Below are 21,883 nucleotides of genomic sequence, written 5' to 3'. Positions count from 1 at the left end.
CCCATTCATACAGAGCCAGTACACGATGTCCCTCGACCACCTCGTAGATCTAGTAGGGTCTCCCATCCTCCCGATAGATACTTAGGTATACTAGAAGAGGATACCGAGAAAATGTTCCTAGTGGGAGATAGGGATCACATGCAGGATCCCAAAACCTACAATGAGGCGATATCTGATGTCGATTCTGAGAGATGGTTGGAAGCTATGAAGTTAGAGTTAGACTCCATGCATTCCAACCAAGTCTGGACCTTAGTAGACCCACCAGAAGGTATTGTACCTATTAGATGCAAATGGATCTACAAAAGGAAGATAGGTTCGGATGGAGAGGTAGAGACCTATAAGGCAAGGCTTATGGCGAAAGGGTATAGTCAGCGCGAAGGCATTGACTATCAGGAGACCTTTTCACCTGTAGCCATGCTAAAATCCATCCGAACATTGCTTGCCATTGCAGCATTTCATGATTATGAAATCTGGCAGATGGATGTGAAAACTGCTTTCCTGAATGGATATCTTGATGAAGATATCTATATGGAACAGTGTGGAGTGATTGATTAAAACCCCATTTGATTTTGATGAGCTCAAAGTATTTGAGTATATCTTGTGATTACTAATGAATTCAATTGAGTGTTTCAGTGAAAATCCTGTCCAAGTGTCTCTAGATTTTGGTTCATAGTATTTTGGATAAGTTAAGAAGTCTGCTGAACCAAAGTCTGAGACTCGAGTCGACTCCCGAGTATCATGAGTCGACTCCAAGCGTATCAAGTTCACTGGCACGAGCTCGAGTCGACTCCAGACTAGTACGAGTCGACTCCGACTGAGAACAGAAAGCCTCATCTCAGAACCTGTCAACGAGTCGACTCCTGAAGTGCGCGAGTCGACTCCAATGTTCAACGAGTCGACTCCAGGGTAGTAAGAGTCGACTCCAAGAGGTACACAAAGAAAAGTCAGAGAGCAGTTTTCGAGTCTGAGATTCGAGTCGACTCCAGTGGAATGCGAGTCGACTCCGATGGTTGGCAAGTCGACTCCAGAGAAAGCAAGAGTCGACTCTCAGCGGTACACAAAAAAAAGGTCAGAGAGCATTTTATGGACTCTGAGATTCGAGTCGACTCCCGCAATACGCGAGTCGACTCCGAGACTGTGCGACCATCGACAGACAGAAAACCATGTTACTGCCTCTGAGATTCGAGTCGACTCCCAGACAGCTCGAGTCGACTCCAAGACAAGCTTCACGTCAAAAGGCAGAAGACCAACTTTCGGAAACTGAGAGCCGAGTCGACTCCAAGGAAGTTCGAGTCGACTCCAAGACTGGGTGAGCCAAAAGACAGAGAATCTGGAGTTCGGGCTCTGAGATTCGAGTCGACTCCAAGGACAGTCGAGTCGACTCGAGTGGACAAAATTCAAAATTGGATCCACGGACTTCAGTGGATGAGCCGACTCCAAAATTGCCAGGTCAGCTCCAGAAGTTGGCGAGTCGACTCCGGGTCAAGACGAGTCGACTCCCAGTCGTGACGGCAACTTTAATTCAAATTTGGAACAGTTGCCGAGTCGACTCCGGAAAAGCTTGAGTCGACTCCCGCTACAGCCGAGTCGACTCCTGATCGCGCGAGTCGACTCCAACCCACCAACGGTCATATTGTCAGGCTGCGCAGAGTGTGCAGAACGGACAGAAAAAGCAGTGTAACGGCTAGTTTCCGTGGGGGTTGGCTTAAATAGCCACAGAAGACTGTAGCAAGGCAGAGAACAACCATTCCACTCCAAGCATTCAAGCTTTCAAGCTCTGCAACGTGCTCTTCAACGAAAAAGGGGAAGATCAGCATTTACTGCAACCAACTACATCTTTCCAGCAATTAAAGCCTCCTCCTTCTGCATTCAAGTCGACTACTCATTCGAGAGGAGACCGGAGTTCAAGAAGCCATTCCTCTACTTCAGCTTAAAAGCGTTTGAGGGCTTCTAAACTCCTCTTTTGATTATATTGTTTTACATCTGCTTTTGAGAAGCTTATTTTCCTTTCTTTCTATAACTTGTATTTACTTGGTTCAATCGGGGGATTGAATCAAGGGGATTAAGGTTGGTTGGTGAGCCAAGTTAAAAACCAACGTGTGTAAGGGTTTGATTGTGAGCCTGGAAAAACAATCGGGGTTGGTTCTAGTCGGTGAGCCTGGGAAAACCGACCGAGTTCGTTGTGAGCTCGTAAAACAACAAGTTTGGTTGTGAGCTTGCAAAACAACCGGCTGTAATCCAAGGGGGTTATAGTGAATTCCCAAGAGAGACTTGGGGAGTGGACGTAGGAGCAAGGGGTAGCTCCGAACCACTATAAAACTCTGTGTTTGCATTGGATTGTCTCTCTTCTTCTTCCCCTCACATCACTCACAGCACTTAGCATTAATTAAATAACTTGCAATAGTTTTTAATTAATCAACCACATCGTTTTAATCATCTAAATTATTTTAAAACCCAATTCACCCCCCTCTTGGGTTGTCTATCTGGGCAACAAGTGGTATCAGAGCCAAAAACTCTTCCACTCAAGAGTTAAAAGATCAAAATGACAACCCCATTTGGATCTTCTCACATTGAGGGTCAGTCCACCCAAAGACCCCCTTTCTTCAATGGATCCGACTACTCATACTGGAAGGCTAGGATGAGAATATTCATCCAAGCCCAATACTATGAGATGTGGACCATTGTAGTGAATGGCCCATACATCCCATCCATATATGTAGATGGTGTCAAGGTACCCAAACTAGAAACGGATTGGGATGAACATGACATGAGGAAGGCACAATTAAACTCTAAAGCTATGAATGTGTTTTATTGTGCCTTAGACCGTAATGAATTCAATAGGGTTTCAACTTGTAATTCTGCAAAAGAAATTTGGGACAGACTTGAAGTGACCCATGAGGGCACGAATCAAGTCAAGGAATCCAAAATAAACATCTTGGTTCATAAATATGAACTATTTAAAATGAATTCAAATGAAACAATCACATGCATGTTCACTAGGTTTACTGATATTGTCAATGCCCTAAAAAGCCTTGGCAAGAACTATAGTAACAGTGAGCTTGTCAGGAAAATCCTTCGGTGTCTACCAAGGTCGTGGGAAGCTAAAGTGACGGCAATCCAAGAAGCCAAGAACTTGAACAAGCTACCACTTGAGGAGCTTCTTGGATCCCTTATGACGCACGAGCTCACCATGAAACAACACAACGAGGAAGAGTCCTCCCATAAGAAAAAGGTAATAGCTTTAAAGTCTACTTCATCTAACAAAGATTTATCTTGCAGTAGCAGTAGTGAAGAAGAAGAAGATGAGGAAGATGGTGGTGAGGCACTTCTTGTGCGCAAGTTCAAGAAATTTATCAACCACAAGAAGTCCTATCATCAAAGGAGAGGCCCCTCAAATTCCTACCGCAAGGACAAAGGTAAGGAAAGAGAAAATGAGGGGATTGGGTGCTATGAGTGCAAAAAGCCGGGACACATCAGAGCTGAGTGTCCCTTACTAAAGAAGGGCAGCAAGTACAAGAAGAAGAAGAAAGCCCTTGTCACCACCCTATCGGACTCCGACGCATCATCTTCATCATCGGATGAAGAACAAGAAGAGAAGGCCAATTTCTGCTTCATGGCCAACGAAAACGAGGTAACTTCCGATACGCATTTTGATTTTACATTTGATGAACTTTATGATGCGTTTAATGAATTAATGATTGAATATAAAAATATAAATGTTAAAAACAGAGAACTAAAAGTAACTAACCAAACTTACATTCATAAGCATGATTCATTAATTAAAGATAAAGATAATCTTACCAAAGAAAATCTAGAACTTAAGACAAGCAACTAACTCTTAATTAAGAAGACTAACAACTTAACAAAAGATAATGAAAAACTAACTAAGGAACTTTCAGAACTTAAAAACCATAAACAAATCTTAAACAAAGATCTCACAAAAGAACTAAATGATTTAAAAGCAGAAAATCAAACATTAACTAAAGAACTTGGAAAATACAAACCTTTAGTTGAAAAGTTTACGTATAGTTCTGAAAAGTTAAATATGATACTTAATAATCAACGAGCCGTATTTAATAAAGCGGGTTTAGGATATAAACCAAGAAATAAACAAAAACTTCTTAGTAACTTCTTTGTTAAAGCTGGAGAAACTAAAATTAAGAAAATAATTTGCCTTTGTTGTGGTACAGTAGGTCATAAAGCAAATGTGTGTAATTTTAGGAAAAGTAAAACTAAAAGAAAAATTAAAAAGGTATGGGTTCCAAAAGGAACCAACTTGACTAACCAAGAAGGACCCAAGAAAACTTGGGTACCTAAGATGACATGATTTGCTTGTGTAGGAGTGTCTTGCAGCCAAAGTCAACAAAAACTGCTGGTATTTGGATAGTGGCTGCTCAAGGCACATGACGGGTGATAAAGATCAATTTTTCACCCTTGAAGCTAAGAAGGGAGGTGCTGTGACTTTTGGAGACAACAACCAAGGTCATATCATTGGTATTGGTAAAGTTCAAATCACCCCTTCTACTTTTATAGATAATGTTAGATATGTTGATGGTCTTAAGCATAACTTGTTAAGCATTAGTCAATTATGTGATATAGGATATGATGTTATGTTTAAACCATCACTATGCATTATAACAAATCCTAATGATAATAGTTTAGTTTTTAAAGGAATTAGACGTGGAAATGTATATGTTGTAGACCTAGAAGATCTTGCAAAACATAACCAATGTCTAGTTGTAAATGAAACTAAAGATAATGATGCTAGTTGGTTATGGCACCGTAAGTTAGGTCATGCAAGCATGGACACAATAACTAAACTAGTTAAAAGAGACTCCGTGATAGGTTTGCCAAAATTAAAATTTGAAAAGAACAAAATATGTGAAGCATGTCAATTTGGCAAACAATCTAGGAACTCTTTTAAATCCATAAAATGTGTCTCTACTTCTAGGCCTCTAGAATTACTACACATGGACCTATTTGGTCCAACTAGAACAACAAGCCTAGATGGAAATAAATATGGTCTAGTTATAGTAGATGATTACTCTAGGTACACATGGGTCATGTGCCTAGCACATAAGGATCAAGCATTTTCTGTTTTTAAGAAGTTCCATAAGGAAGTAACAAATGCTAGAGAGTCTTCAGTCATAGCCATTAGAAGTGACCATGGTACCGAATTCGAAAATCAATCATTTGATGAATTTTGTAGTAAAAAGGGGATAACCCATAATTTCTCAGCACCTAGGACACCACAACAAAATGGAGTTGTGGAAAGGAAGAATAGAACACTAGAGGAAATGGCTAGAACTATGTTATGTGAAAGTAACCTCCCTAAGTACTTTTGGGGAGAAACCATTAATACCTCTTGTCACATATTAAATAGAGTTCTATTGAGACCCATTATAAAGAAAACACCTTATGAACTGTGGAAAAACAGAAAACCAAAGGTTAATTATTTTCATATTTTTGGATGTAGGTGTTTTGTGCATAATAATGGGAAAGATAATCTAGGGAAATTTGACCCTAAATCTGATGAAGGAATATTCTTAGGTTATTCTACAACTAGTAAAGCCTATAGAGTCTTTAATAAAAGAACCTTAGTCATAGAAGAATCTATATATGTAGTATTTGATGACTCTAGTGACATCTCCTCTAGTAAGAAAGTTAATTTTGATGATGATGTTGAAATACTTGAGGAAAAGATAGATGAGATGGGATTACAAGATGATAATCAAAAGTTGATTGAAGGAGAATCATCAAGCCAAGAGGCTATTGTGGATCATGGGCTAACAAAAGCTTGGAGGTATGCTCACGGGCATCCTAAGGAACTCATTCTAGATGATCCATCTCAACCGGTTAGGACTAGAGCTTCACTTAGAAATCTAAATAACCATCTAGCTTTTGTTTCACACTTTGAGCCCAAACATATAGAAGAAGCCGAAAATGATGTAAATTGGATAAATGCAATGCAAGAAGAACTAAACCAATTTACTAGAAACAAAGTGTGGGATCTAGTAGAGAGACCTTCTAAATATCCAATTATAGGTACAAAATGGATATATAAAAATAAGCTAGATGAAAATGGAATTGTTATAAGGAATAAGGCTAGACTAGTGGCAAAGGGTTATAATCAAGAAGAAGGCATAGATTTTGATGAAACCTTTGCTCCCGTAGCTAGACTTGAGGCTATTAGACTATTATTAGCATATGCATGCTCTAAGGATTTCAAACTATTTCAAATGGATGTAAAAAGTGCATTTTTAAATGGGTATATTAATGAGGAAGTGTATGTAGAACAACCTCCTGGTTTTGAAAATCATCAATACCCTAATCATGTGTATAAACTGAACAAAGCACTTTATGGATTAAAACAAGCACCTAGAGCATGGTATGAGAGACTTAGTAAATTCCTATTAGAACATGAATTCTCTAGGGAAAATGTAGACACAACATTATTTCTGAAAAAGCAAAATAAGGAGATGCTATTAGTACAGATTTATGTTGATGATATCATTTTCGGTGCTACTAACAATCGCCTCTGCGAAGAGTTTGCTGATTTGATGCAGAGTGAGTTTGAGATGAGCATGATGGGAGAGCTGAACTACTTCCTCGGGCTTCAAATCAAACAATCTGAAGGAGGCATCTTCATCAATCAAGCAAAATATGTCAAGGAGATGCTCAAGAAGTTTGATATGGAAGGAAACAAATCAATCAGCACCCCCATGAAATCATCATGCAAATTAGATCAAGATGAATCAGGTAAATCTGTAGATCAAAAACTTTATAGAGGTATGATAGGATCTTTACTATATCTTACTGCAAGTAGACCTGATATTATGTTTAGTGTTTGCATGTGTGCTAGATATCAGGCTAATCCTAAAGAATCACACCTAGCTGCAGTTAAGAGAATTTTTAAATACTTAATAGGAACTAAGAACATAGGGCTATGGTACTCTAAAGAATCTAGCCTAAACTTAATAGGGTACACAGATTCAGACTTCGCTGGATGTAAGCTTGATAGAAAAAGTACCAGCGGGTCGTGTCAGTTTCTAGGAGAAAACCTAATCTCATGGTTTAGCAAGAAACAAAACTCGGTTGCATTATCCACTGCAGAAGCTGAATATGTGGCAGCCGGGAGTTGTTGTGCTCAAATCTTGTGGATTAAACAACAATTAGAAGATTATGGCAGTAAACAAGATAAAATCCCCATTAATTGTGATAATACAAGTGCCATAAATCTAACTAAAAATCCAATTCAACATTCAAGAACTAAACACATTGAGATAAGACATCACTTCATAAGAGATCATGTATTGAATGGTGATGTGTCACTCCAATTTGTTTGTACTGATAATCAATTAGCAGATATTTTTACAAAACCCCTAAGTGAAGAGAGGTTTAGCGTGCTTAGGAGGGGATTAGGAGTGATTGATCCATCCTAGTGGGAGTTTCCACTAGATTAATTGATTTTGATGATTAGAATGCGGTTAAAATAGAGTTTCTATTCAATGATCATCAAATCAGATCCCAATTAGGTGAAGTTCCCTCATTTGGCACGGTTATAGCATGACTTTTAGGTGCGTGCCAAGGTTAGAGACGACTCGAGTAAGTTTCAGAGCCGGCTCCTAAGGGGGAGTCGACTCGCACATAGTCGGGAGTCGACTCGAAGTCTACAGGCGCATAAGGAGAGTCGACTCGCGCATATTCTGGAGTCGACTCGAGGTCGAGTCGACTCGCGACTCAGGGGAGTCGACTCGCAGTTGGGATCCGACTTTTTAACCCTAGGTTTGTCGTTTCGCAAACACTTTTCTTTCAAGCCGCCACTGTTCAAAAAGCCCTAGAGCCGACTCCTAGGTCGTCCCCGATCGTCTCCAACCTCTGTTCGATCGATTTTTCACCGGTTCTTAGGGTTTTCGTCCGTTCCTAGGTCGTCTCCGGTCCGTCCCGAGTCTCCTCCGTCGACCTTTCTCCGTCCTTTAGGTGTTTCTTCCCGTTTAGGTCAAGATGCCTCGTAAGACCGTGGTTAGGAAGAGGTCCCGTCCCGAGGCCGGTCCCGAGCGGCGCTCCAAGGCGCGGCACGATCCCGCGAGGCAACCACCTTCGGCTCGTTCCCCGCCTAGGGCGGTTCCCGCAAGGCCGTTGGCCGGGAAGGCCGTCACCACCGGGAGGTATGTCGACTTTGACTATCTCTCCCGGGAAGAGTTCACCATAGGTGATAGGCTTAGAGCCCAGGGCCTAGAGTACTTCCTCACTTTGGACCTTCCCACTTACCCTGGCCTTGTTCAAGAGTTTTATAGTACCGTCCATCGGGGAGATGGAGGTATCGAGGGCACAGTAGTAGGTGTCCCTGTGCGTGTCACGGAGGATCTCATTGCCCACATCCTCCACCTTCTATTAGTAGGGGTGGCTCCCGCACACCCTGAGGATAGAGTTGAGGCCCTTACGGTCGTCTTAGGGCATCCACCTCAGTCCCCCCTAGACGAGGTATCTGCTAGCTCACTTCCTATTGAAGTGAGAATCCTTTTGAGTATTCTGTCCAGGTCCATCTTCCCTAAGACAGGAAGATTTGATTTTGTAAATGAGAGGGACCTAGCTATTATGTCTTACATTCTTCAGGACACCCCGGTCAACTTCCCCAAACTCATATATAGGTATATGTGTGAGCCCCTAGATAGACCTAGGCTCACCCTCCCATACGGCATGATTTTTACTCTTCTCTTTAGGGAGTACGAGATTCCCATTCCTGAGAGGGAACCCTCTCGTGCATTGCGATGGACAGATCGCTTGTGTACGGGGACCATGCACAGGATGGGGTTTCGGAAGAGAGAGGGGGTATGGGTTAGGAAGTCTACCCTCACCGCTCAGACCACCAGACCTTCACCCAGTCCTGAGCCCGATTCAGACTACCCAGACCTTCCAGACCATCCAGACCTTCCATCCACTCCTCCTGCTCCTACCACCTCCGCCGGACCTTCCTCCTCGGCACCATCCTCTATGGCGGTCCGGATTGATCCTAAGCAGCTCCGGGAGCTGCGACAGGAGATAGTCAGAGAGGTGAGGGATGAGCTGCTTCGGGAGCTCCGAGGTGCGGTGCCTGCTCCCACTCCTGCACCCGTATCTTCTCAGTTGGTCCCTTCCTTGACAGCCGTGACTGACATGACGGCTCATGTACGGGAAGAGATCTACAATGTCCGGAGTTTGGTCCAGGCCCAGTTCCACAGCATGAGTGAGGTCACGAGCTCCACTCGACAGATGCGAGAGGAGATAGGTCGTGACATGCACACCACCACCGAGGGGGCCGAGCGCTTGGCGAATGTACTCATCGACAAGCTGGACGCACTTCAGACATCGGTGACTGGGCTTCAGGCGTCGGTGACAGAGCTCTCCACTACACATAGCAGAGCCACCACGTCTATCATCACACAGCTTGGCCATGTCACAGATGCAGTCACCCTCCTCATGGAGCAGAGCCGATTGAGAGGAGGAGCACCATCCTCGAGAGGAGGAGCCACATCCTCGAGAGGAGGAGCCACATCCTCCAGAGGAGGAGATGCATCCTCGAGAGGGGGAGCTTCATCCTCGAGGAAGACATAGATGTGTTTGAGTTTTGTTTTGTATTGTTTTACTTTACTTATTGTATGCTCAAATCTACTTCAATTCATATCAATACAATGAGTAGACATCTTATCTTCAATTATGTGCCATTGATTGTGGTTGATTACCTCCTTTTTGGTATGATGACAAAAAGGGGGAGAAATATGTATAAAATGTGTAAAAGGGGAGAAATATGAAAAAAAATATGTAAAAGAAATCAATGGAAATAAATAAAAAGATAAACTCTTAAAAACACACACAAATTTGTTCTAAGTGGATTCGGTACCTCGAGGCTCATTATCTCTCTTTTGGGGCTCCTAATGGAGTAATCTCCAGAATCTATTCAAGGGATATTCGGAGATTAGCTGAATCCTACTCAAGAACAAATTGACAGATTTTCCCTCTAAAAACAAAAAATTCAGTTCAAAAACTTCAAAGCATTAAAAGAAAATTCAGAGAATCAAAACATAGTTGAATGCATATGTTGAGGGGGAGAATCTGAATTTTAATCAAGCTAAATCATTAATGACATATAAGCCAAACAATTGATTGCATAATATGAAGGCTTATATAATTCCAAATGAAAGGGGGAGCTTTAACTCCGAAATTTGTTGTTTCACTCCTTTCAAACTTGGATAAATTAAATTATCAGACATTTGAATTCATTTATGGATTTTATTTCATTATTTATTGAGCAAGTCATTTTACATATACTCAAAGTTTTGTCATCATCAAAAAGGGGGAGATTGTGGAGTGATTGATTAAAACCCCATTTGATTTTGATGAGCTCAAAGCATTTGAGTATATCTTGTGATTACTAATGAATTCAATTGAGTGTTTCAGTGAAAATCCTGTCCAAGTGTCTCTAGATTTTGGTTCATAGTATTTTGGATAAGTTAAGAAGTCTGCTGAACCAAAGTCTGAGACTCGAGTCGACTCCCGAGTATCATGAGTCGACTCCAAGCGTATCAAGTTCACTGGCACGAGCTCGAGTCGACTCCAGACTAGTACGAGTCGACTCCGACTGAGAACAGAAAGCCTCATCTCAGAACCTGTCAACGAGTCGACTCCTGAAGTGCGCGAGTCGACTCCAATGTTCAACGAGTCGACTCCAAGGTAGTAAGTGTCGACTCCAAGAGGTACACAAAGAAAAGTCAGAGAGCAGTTTTCGAGTCTGAGATTCGAGTCGACTCCAGTGGAACGCGAGTCGACTCCAGTGGAACGCGAGTCGACTCCGATGGTTGGCAAGTCGACTCCAGAGAAAGCAAGAGTCGACTCTCAGCGGTACACAAAGAAAAGGTCAGAGAGCATTTTATGGACTCTGAGATTCGAGTTGACTCCCGCAATACGCGAGTCGACTCCGAGACTGTGCGACCATCGACAGACAGAAAACCATGTTACTGCCTCTGAGATTCGAGTCGACTCCCAGACAGCTCGAGTCGACTCCAAGACAAGCTTCACGTCAAAAGGCAGAAGACCAACTTTCGGAAACTGAGAGCCGAGTCGACTCCAAGGAAGTTCGAGTCGACTCCAAGACTGGGTGAGCCAAAAGACAGAGAATCTGGAGTTCGGGCTCTGAGATTCGAGTCGACTCCAAGGACAGTCGAGTCGACTCGAGTGGACAAAATTCAAAATTGGATCCACGGACTTCAGTGGATGAGCCGACTCCAAAATTGCCAGGTCAGCTCCAGAAGTTGGCGAGTCGACTCCGGGTCAAGACGAGTCGACTCCCAGTCGTGACGGCAACTTTAATTCAAATTTGGAACAGTTGCCGAGTCGACTCCGGAAAAGCTTGAGTCGACTCCCGCTACAGCCGAGTCGACTCATGATCGCGCGAGTCGACTCCAACCCACCAACGGTCATATTGTCAGGCTGCGCAGAGTGTGCAGAACGGACAGAAAAAGCAGTGTAACGGCTAGTTTCCGTGGGGGTTGGCTTAAATAGCCACAGAAGACTGTAGCAAGGCAGAGAACAACCATTCCACTCCAAGCATTCAAGCTTTCAAGCTCTGCAACGTGCTCTTCAACGAAAAAGGGGAAGATCAGCATTTACTGCAACCAACTACATCTTTCCAGCAATTAAAGCCTCCTCCTCCTGCATTCAAGTCGACTACTCATTCGAGAGGAGACCGGAGTTCAAGAAGCCATTCCTCTACTTCAGCTTAAAAGCGTTTGAGGGCTTCTAAACTCCTCTTTTGATTATATTGTTTTACATCTGCTTTTGAGAAGCTTATTTTCCTTTCTTTCTATAACTTGTATTTACTTGGTTCAATCGGAGGATTGAATCAAGGGGATTAAGGTTGGTTGGTGAGCCAAGTTAAAAACCAACGTATGTAAGGGTTTGATTGTGAGCCCGGAAAAACAATCGGGGTTGGTTCTAGTCGGTGAGCCTGGAAAAACCGACCGAGTTCGTTGTGAGCTCGTAAAACAACAAGTTTGGTTGTGAGCTTGCAAAACAACCGGCTGTAATCCAAGGGGGTTATAGTGAATTTCCAAGAGAGACTTGGGGAGTGGACGTAGGAGCAAGGGGTAGCTCCGAACCACTATAAAACTCTGTGTTTGCATTGGATTGTCTCTCTTCTTCTTCCCCTCACATCACTCACAGCACTTAGCATTAATTAAATAACTTGCAATAGTTTTTAATTAATCAACCACATCGTTTTAATCATCTAAATTATTTTAAAACCCAATTCACCCCCCCTCTTGGGTTGTCTATCTGGGCAACAAACAGCCTTTGGGTTTCACTTCCAGTGATGGAGATCACAAGGTCTGTAAGCTGCAAAGGTCCATCTATGGACTAAAGCAAGCATCTCGAAGTTGGAACACTCGTTTCGATGACGCAATCAAAACATTTGATTTCATCAAAAACGAAGAGGAACCGTGTGTTTACAAAAAGGTTAGTGGGAGCGCTGTCGTATTTCTCGTACTGTACGTGGATGACATCCTACTGATAGGGAATGATATTCCCATGCTAAGCTCGGTCAAGGTCTGGTTGTCAAAAGAATTCTCCATAAAAGACCTTGGGGAAGCATCCTATATTTTGGGAATAAAAGTCTATAGAGATAGATCTAAAAGGATGCTCGGCCTTTCACAGAAGATGTACATAGAGGAGGTGCTGAAGAGGTTCAGCATGGAAAACTCCAAGAGGGGTCTCTTACCCCTTAGGCATGGAATTCATCTCTCCAAGAAGATGTGCCCCAACACATCTGAAGAGATTCAACGCATGAGCAAGATTGCCTATGCATCGGCAATAGGAAGCCTCATGTATGCCATGTTATGTACATGACCTGATATAGCTCTTGCTGTGAGTGTCACAAGCAGATATCAGTCGAATCCAGGTGAAAAACACTGGACAGCTGTGAAGAATATTCTTAAGTACTTGAGAAGAACTAAAGATTTATTCTTGGTTTTTGGAGGATCATCAGAGTTAAAGGTAGAAGGATACACAGATTCAGACTTCATGACTGATGTCGATGATAGGAAGTCAACATCTGGATATGTATTCTTGTGCAATGGTGGTACGGTAAATTGGAAGAGTTCTAAACAACCGATTATTGCTGATTCTACTATGGAAGCTGAATACATCGCCGCCTCCGAAGCTGCTAAGGAAGGCTTCTGGTTCAAGAAATTCATTACGGAATTGGATGTAATGTCATCAGATGCCATAACACTCTACTGCGATAATAATGGCGCCATAGCTCTTGTTAAGGAGCCAAGGTCTCATCAGAAGTCCAAGCACATAAAGTGGCGCTTCCACCTCATACGCGACTATGTTGAGAAGAAATATGTAGAGGTGCAGAGAGTAGACTCCGCGGATAACGTGGCAGACCCGTTCACTAAGCAGCTAGTCAGCAAAAGACTGAAGCCCACCTTGAGAAGATGGGGCTTAGATATATGACTGATTGGCTTTAGTGCAAGTTGGAGATTGTTAGATGTATGCCCTAGAAGCCAATCTGGCTGACACATTATTAATTCTAGGGACATAATTTTGTACTTGACTATTTATTATTGAATAAATAAAAGGCATCTTTTCATTCATATTATTTATGTGTCTATGAATCGTCCAAGAAATTAATAAGATGATGATACATATTTTCAAGAGTTGAGAATTTGAGCCATGTATCATTGGTGATTAATTTCTAAATGCTCCTGATCAATGGATCATCACGAGGACGGTGATCGATCCGATCAGTGCACAGATCACTTTCCTTCTGGATGGACGAGACTTGAGTCCACAGTGTAGGGACACTGAAGTGATAGTGCAGGTGCTTGTTAGAGAACAAGGGTACTGAGCGTGACCAATACAAGAAGTCACTTGGATGTCTATCCACTCGTCAGTGACTTGCTTGATGTTGCAGTAGTGTGACTGGTCCTTTGACCTGCGGTGCTTCGGCTACTCACAGTGAGGTTATTGTAGTTTGACTGCACACATACATGGTCTCTAGCCATATGGGTCCATGCAGTGTAGATTGGCTGCAGTAAGTTCACTGTAGGAGTAGGGTATGCACCTATAAGGAATCTATCGACCTTGATAGATAAGGAGAGATCCTATGTGATTTATAAGACTGAGTTCGTAAGACCTCGGCCGGGGCAGTATGCACAGTGGAGAAAGAGTTTTCCACTCTCGAACTTAAGTCGAATAAATCTTCACATATGACAGACGATGGGGTTTGACGAGCTGTCCATGACCTCCGTCCTGTAGGGATCCACGATAGTAGGACTGTATCATATGATAACTGCACCTAGAGGTTCATCATTCTATTCTACTGGATAGCCACTACATGCTGCTAGGTGTCACTGGTGGATGGTGGGACTCACAGGGATTATCTCGATGATCGATAAACCCTAATGAGTAGAGTTGGAATCGTTCCAATCCATTGAAAGGAGTTTTCAATGATATTATGATAGAGATCATAATATATCAGAATAGGACCTATGGGGTCACACACTAGAAGTATTGACCGATTCGATGGTTGAATCGTGATTAGGAATCACAAGTAATCAATTCGATTGATATTCAGTTGAAGAAGGAACAAAGGGAATTGATTAATTGGACTTAAACACAAATCCTACTTCGAGTAGAATTCCTAGAGTCCTATTTGGATTAGGACTGAGAATCCTAGTTGGAGTAGGACTGGGATTCCTACTTGGAATAGGATTCCTACAATCCTAATTAGATTAGGATTTTTGAATTAAAATTGGATTCCTACTTGGAATAGGATTCCTAGAAGACCTAATTGGATTAGGACTTCGGATTCAAATAGAGTCCTAATTAGATTAGGACTAAAATTAAATATGTCCTAATTTGGATTAGAGTTTCTTAAGTCATAATTAATTATTAATCTAATAAATCAATAAGACTCCTAATTGGATTAGGATTGAAGAGTTCAATTGAGTCAAAATTGATTTAAGTTCTAATTGGATTAGGACTTACCTAGATTGGATCCAAATTGGTTCACCCTTGGGCTAAGCCTAATTGGATTAGGGCTTGACCACATTAGGGCATCCCAATCCTTACTTAATAAGGATTAGGGCAACCATGAAGGAGGGGCACACGCCCCTCCTCCTTTTCTTGGCTTGTGGCGGCAACACAAGAGGGGCTGGCGCCCCTCTTGGAAGGTGATCAAGGGCTCCTAATTTGTAGGAGCCCTTCATACCTTTAAAAGGGGAGCAAGGGGGCCGGCGCCCTATTCATGTGAATCCTCTCCCTTCCAAGCCGTGGCCTCCCTCTCCTCCTCCTTGGATCAGCCGCAAGCAAAGGGAAGAAAAGGAAAAGCCATTGGCGGCCCCCTCCTCTTCTCTTCCTCCTTCCAACGCAAGGAAAAGGGAGTAGGCTGCAAGGGTTTTGGTTCTTCATCCAGTTGCCTTCTTCTTCTTCCTCCTCTCAAGCACAATCAAGGGTTGATTGATGGAGAGGAAATCAACCATCAAAAGAAGTCTTTGCAAGGGAGCTAGCACCCCAGAAAGACAAGAAAGCTTTGATCGGTCCTCTGCTTCGTGTGGATACCCGTAGAGGCCGGACACTTGAACGGCTTCAAGCGAACCCTCTTCCTAAAACCACGAACTCAGATTTGCGGTGATCATCTACCCGCACAAGGTGAAGATCTGATCTTCTTAAAGTTATAAAAAGTTTTTAATCCTTACCTATCTACGAACGGTTATCAAACGACGTTCATGCGATGAATGTCGATCCCGCGCATGCCCCTTCCGCTGCCATCTGATTTTTGTTTTGAAATATCAGCGGCATGGGCGGGTTTCTAACAGTGGTATCAGAGCCTAGGCTTCGTAGATTAAGGTAAGAATTAATTATCTAAAGGCTTATTAGATCTGAAAATTGAATGATCATGCATGCTGAAAATTTCTGCATGCAGATTTTTCAGGGGTGCTGATTTTTGCATGCTGATTTTTATGTGATAAGATGATGATTCTAATTGCATTGTTAATGAGATTACAAAGTTTAGAATCATGATTAGCATGATCAGCAACCTATGTCATGATATAATCAGTTAGTTTTCAGATCTGAAAATTATAATTGTTGCATATGGTGATGATCATAGGATTCAAACCCTTTTGGTATCAAATGTAATGACCTGCGATGTGATCTGTGATGTCATGTAGTTTTTCAGATGCTTGCATGCATCTTATTTGATGTTTTGAGAGGCCTGCGTGCCTCCTAAAAGGGAGATGTAATTTATTTTTATTTTATTTTATATCTGGTTGTATTTCTGTGATGTGATGTACGTCAACGATCAAGTCAAAGATGATGCATGAGATGAGCAGGGGTCTAAGCGGTTGATGGCGATTGGATCAAGAGTTGGTCAAGGATCGAATCAAGGAGGCTTGGAACCAATTCAAGAGTTGAAGACTAGTTGATCGATTGACGTGCATGTGCTTGTAATACGACCTAACTAGAATCCATGATCATCACCTATTTAAAGTTTAGCTTTAATTATTGCTGCGATTATAACTGCCTGCAATGTGCCGTTTGCATGTGATGTGAATGAGAGTCGGGTAGATAGGTTTACATGTGATGTAGCAAACCCAATTGAGACCTAAATTAAAACCTCCTCAATCAAGTCGAGAGTGAACCAACATGAGCAAGTCATATTAGATTAATTGATCTAATTGGTGTCTAGGAAAGCATGAAAGGTGGTTACTTAATTAGGACCTTACTCTCTGAGTAAGAGGAGCCTCCCACCTCCTTACCTGGCCAATTGTTCGATTACCTCTTATGAAGAGCTCAAGTTGCAAACACTAAGACCTGATTAACCAATATTAAGTCAATAGGTCTTCCACTGTAGTAGAGCTGCTAAGGTCTTTCTGATGTTGATTTGTCTCGGCTGGACACAGTGGTCAAGTTGCATCGGGGGGCTGGACCTCTCTATAGACATGAGATGTTGTAGGGTAAAGGTGGGGTTGGGCACCAATAATGTTAGGTGAGGACCCAATGACGACTTTATTCCTACGGTTATACGGTGGGTCTGACTTAACTAAGAAATGGGACCAATAACTGTTAGGTGAGGTTTTCATGGCTTAGAGACCAAGTTACACTGCAACATGCTTGAGAAGCATTGTACAAGAGTTGTACATTCATCAATCTATGTGTCACCAATAACTGTTAGGTGAGGTGGCATGTAAATCGGTGGGACCGCAGTACCCACTAGAAACCCTAGTCGTGTGGAATTTCCGTTTCTCTACCAGGAGAGTGTGAGGGATTCGAGAAAATAGTGGGAGTTACATTTGTTCTAAAAGACCTTAGAACAAATTAATGATCAAGTACAAAAGTCTAACTAGAATCTTTACTCTCTGCAGATACAATGTCAGCTTCAAACCCTTTGACCCGTATTCTTGAGACCAACCGACTGATCGGAACCAATTACAAAAACTGGTTTAGAAACCTCAAAATTATTTTGGACTGTGAGAAAATAGGCTACATACTCGATTCAGATAGCCCCACACTACCAACACGTCCTACTGATGTTCAGCGTCAGATGCATCAAAAGTGGATGGATGATGACATTAGAGTTAAATGCTATATGATGGCATCCATGTCAAATGAACTCCAATCCAGCATGAAAATATGAAGACTGCTAGGGACATACTGGCACACCTGCAAGAGTTGTATGGTGAGCAGAGTCGCACAGCTCGTTTTGAAGTGTCCAAGAGGCTCTTCAAGACAAAGATGCGCGAAGGGCAGTCTGTCCATGATCACGGTCTGACTATGATCAAGGACCTAGAGGAGCTTGAGAAGCTCGGAATGAACATGCACAAGGAATTGCAAGTGGATTTGATCCTACAGTCACTTCCTGATTTATTTGGTCAGTTTATAGTAAACTACCACATGAATAAGATTGAATGCACTAAGACTGAACTGATAAACATGTTGGTAACTGCTGAGGGAGCTTTGAAAGGTTCAAGGGGCAATGTCCTTGCTGCTGAGTTGACTTCTGGTTCCAAGAGAAAGTCTACTTGGAAGAAAAAGAAGCCTGCTAAGAAGCAGAAGAAAGACAAGAAACCAAAGAAGGAAGTTCAAAAGAAAAAGGCTAATGACAAAGGAAAATGTTTCCACTGCAATGTCGACGGCCACTGGAAGAGAAACTGTCCTTCATACCTCGAGAGCCTGAAGAACAAGAAAGGTGACACACCTTCAGAAGGTATAGACTTGCTCATAATTGAAACTAATCTAACGGTTTCTTCTACTTCTAGTTGGGTTATAGATTCTGGTTCTAGTGCTCATCTATGCACTACCATGCAGGGTCTAAAGGAAAGTAGAAGGCTGGCGGAAGGTGCGGTAACCCTTCGGGTTGGCAACGGGGCAAAAGTTGCTGTTGTGGCTGTGGGCACCTACCATCTGCGACTACCGTCTGGTTTTAGTTTATTACTTAGAGACTGCTATTATGTACCTGCTGCTAGCAGAAATTTGATTTCTGTTTCATGTCTAGCACAGGAAGGTCATGTTTTCTAAACATTATAAAAACTGATCTTAAGAATTCTGAATTATTTTCTAAGTCATCCTAACATATATAACAATATATTCCTTGAAACACTCAGTTGAATTCATTAGTATAATATGAAATATACTCAAGTGTTTTGGGCTCACAACAAGAAGAGAACAATAATCATTATATAACAATATAATGGTTTCAATTATTATAAAAACTGATCATAAGAATCCTGAACCATTTTCTAAGTCATCCTAACATATATAACAATATATTTTCCGAAAAACTCAGTTGAATTCATTAGTATAATATGAAATATACTCAAGTGTTTTGGACTCACAAAATCAAATAAGAGAACAACAATCACTCAACAAGAAGTAACTCGGTTAGTTAGGCTAGCAGTGGAGCTTGGAACAAAGTAGTTGTCTTTGATGCAAGATATATGGTTGAGTCATGATAACTGGGTTTAATGATGTTGCGAGGGAGATTGATAACTCTCACACAGGGGTGGCCCAAAACATTTGGAGACCTAAGGCAGATTCAGTGGATGAAAACTTTTTTTAATATTAAATTTTTTTAATAAATATAAAATATTTTAAAAAAAGATATGAAAATAGATAGCTGTCAAGTACATTATTTCAACAAAGATACATGAATGCAATAAATACAGACAAAAAACCTCTTTTTGATATAATTTTTGAATAGAAGTACGAAAAGGTAATTATGCTTAAGGAAGGGCCCATGAAACTGATTAAATAACTGAGATAATGCTTGGCAGTATTGTTTACCATGTCAAGCAAGAGCGGAAAAAAGGTTATCCCATGGCACTTGATGGTCAAGGTAAAAGAAGAGAATTTGTCCAGAAAGGAGCCTCTAGAAAGTAGGGGTATTATGGAAAATTCACTCCATCTAATTAATAAAAGTCCCATCCCACCATCTCCCCTTCAAGTGAGTACACTGCAACATCACAGCACGGCAGCCATTCAATCCCCCCTCCCTCCTTTTCTCTCTCTACCCTCCAAGAAGTCCATCTCCAATCCCCCTATCTTTCTTCCTGATGGCCCAGCTGAGTAATGTGAGGGAAGAAAAACCAAGACCAAAACCAAAAAAGAGAGGGGATGAAAGATAAAGAGTGCCTTCAGATATGTGTATCACGCCAACCAAATCCTCCCTCTCTCTTTCTCTCCACCCAAAACAAAACTACTGTCCCCAACTTCGCAAATTGCCCCTCTGCAGGCCAGGAAACTCTCCACCCCCTTCCATCAAGGGGAAAGACTCATAGCCAGCTCCTGTTTCCATTTTATGTAGGCTTTTGCTTCCTTTTGGTCACGGTCAGACACAAAAAAACAGAGCAAGAAACCTTCCTCTCTCTCTCCTCTCCTCTTTTTATTTCATCGCAAGTCGGTGCCTTTTTACTTTCTTCCTTTCTTCTATGGTTATCTTCCTTTTGCCTCCTGGAGGCCTTTCATTGGCCCGAGGCCTTAGGCGACCACCTCAGTCGCCTAAAGCTCGGACCGGCCCTTCCCTCACATGCATGCTCAAGCATGGAAAGGGTCGGAACAGTAAGATCATATGCTGAATTTTTTTCACTGCATGCAAAGTTTGTATTAGTATGCAGCATCAAAATGGATCGAGCGTGGATTCCGTAAAAATGATCCTGAGTAGATCAAAAGCCACAAACTTGATTTGGCCAGCAAGAATTATTTAGTTCAAGAACGGCGTGCGGCCTTAAGTAATTACAACCAACGTGGTCTTGATCTGATCTAGACCTACCGTTTGATTCATCGGCTTTCACTAAGATTGCTTAGACCCTGAACCGATTCTCGTCCGATTTGGTTAGGCTATCGGCCTGGATCTTACCATTCCACATGTAGCACTGATTTTGTGTGCAATTTCTTCTTTTTAACTTGAAAGTAGGTGCTTCAATTTTGAAGTGCTGCAGAGTTTCAGCACCTCACACATCCTTTGGCGTGACGGTCTTTCAGTGCTATCTCATACAATAAATTGGTCCGGTGAGCATTTTGACCTAGCTTTCGACCTGCTATATATGCCATCCCAGTCTTGCTCTTTTCCTTCTCTAATTTTGCTTAGCTTAAATCATCTCCCTTGGATTTCTAATGCCCACATCTCGAGGACTACAGCTGAGTTTTATCTCATTGAGCCTTGTAAAACCATTTTCATGGTCCAATGCAGCATTAACTGCACGTTATTATTGAGATACCCATTATGCATGTGGCCCACAACACATTACATCAAAATTTAATTTTTTTCAGCAATACATGACTACATGCAGGTACAAATGCCCCAAACATTTACTTATCTAGATGAGCAATGTTACACTAATTCAGAAAATCACTTTAAAAGTCACTTAGATGTCTTGCCCTAATTGCTTTGCTTCATTTAATAGCATACTTGCACATGATGCCAATTTAAAGGAGGGTTCAGGTTGTATATTTTATGTTAAAAAATAATTGATCTTTTTTGCGATGTTGGAATATATCTTGTATTGGCATTTTGATGTTACCTTTTTTTTATCTATCTGCACAGATCTTTGGGTACTGCACGGCTCATGGTGAATTTTTGGATGATGTTTTCAAGACCACTTCAGCAATTCCCGTCTCAATTCACGACGTGCATCCAATGCTGACATTTTGGACAGAGCCATGTCTCAGGCTACGGAAGTCACTTCGGTGACACCATCGACTTCATCTGGATTGGCCAGAAATATCTAGAATACCTGTTCTAGTGTTGCAGCGGCTAGGTATGTTTCTTTTTCTTGCGTACTCCTACCGTCTGGTTATCTTAAGATGAATTTTGATGGTGGTATGGCGATGGATAAAGTATCCGATAGAGTGAGTTTTGTTGTCAGAAACCATTATGGTAGATTGATTGCAACTGATGGACGGAGCTCACCAGGCTTGACTACTGTAGGGGCGGAGCTATGAGCAGCATCATGGGAGGGCATCCTGTATGCGAGACGTGTGCTGGGTGTCGATAGATTGCGTATTGAGGAACACTTTGCCACGGTGATTGATTGGATATGGGGAGCAGATAGGTATGGCGATGGTCACCCGTTGATTCGGAATACTCGCAAATTGGTATAAGAGTTGTCCGCTACCCAAATTGTTCATATGTATGGAGAGGCAAATAAAGGAGCGGAGTGGGTCGCCTCATATATGGCACGTCATTCTGAAGATGTCATCTGGATGAGCTTAGCAGGTGTTCTCTATCTATTGCACTGCTTATTTTCTTTTGATTTGGCAGGATGTACTGAAAATGAAACGCCATTTAAAAAAAAAAAAAAAAACAATCAAGTTGTCACGTCAGCATTGCAGCCACTCCCCCTGC

The sequence above is a fragment of the Phoenix dactylifera genome, chromosome 1 (assembly GCF_051530095.1).
Source record: "Phoenix dactylifera cultivar Ajwa chromosome 1, Ajwa_hap1_PhDact_Kaust_v1.1, whole genome shotgun sequence".
Taxonomy (NCBI): Eukaryota; Viridiplantae; Streptophyta; class Magnoliopsida; order Arecales; family Arecaceae; genus Phoenix; species Phoenix dactylifera.
This window is presented reverse-complemented; position numbering follows the sequence as displayed.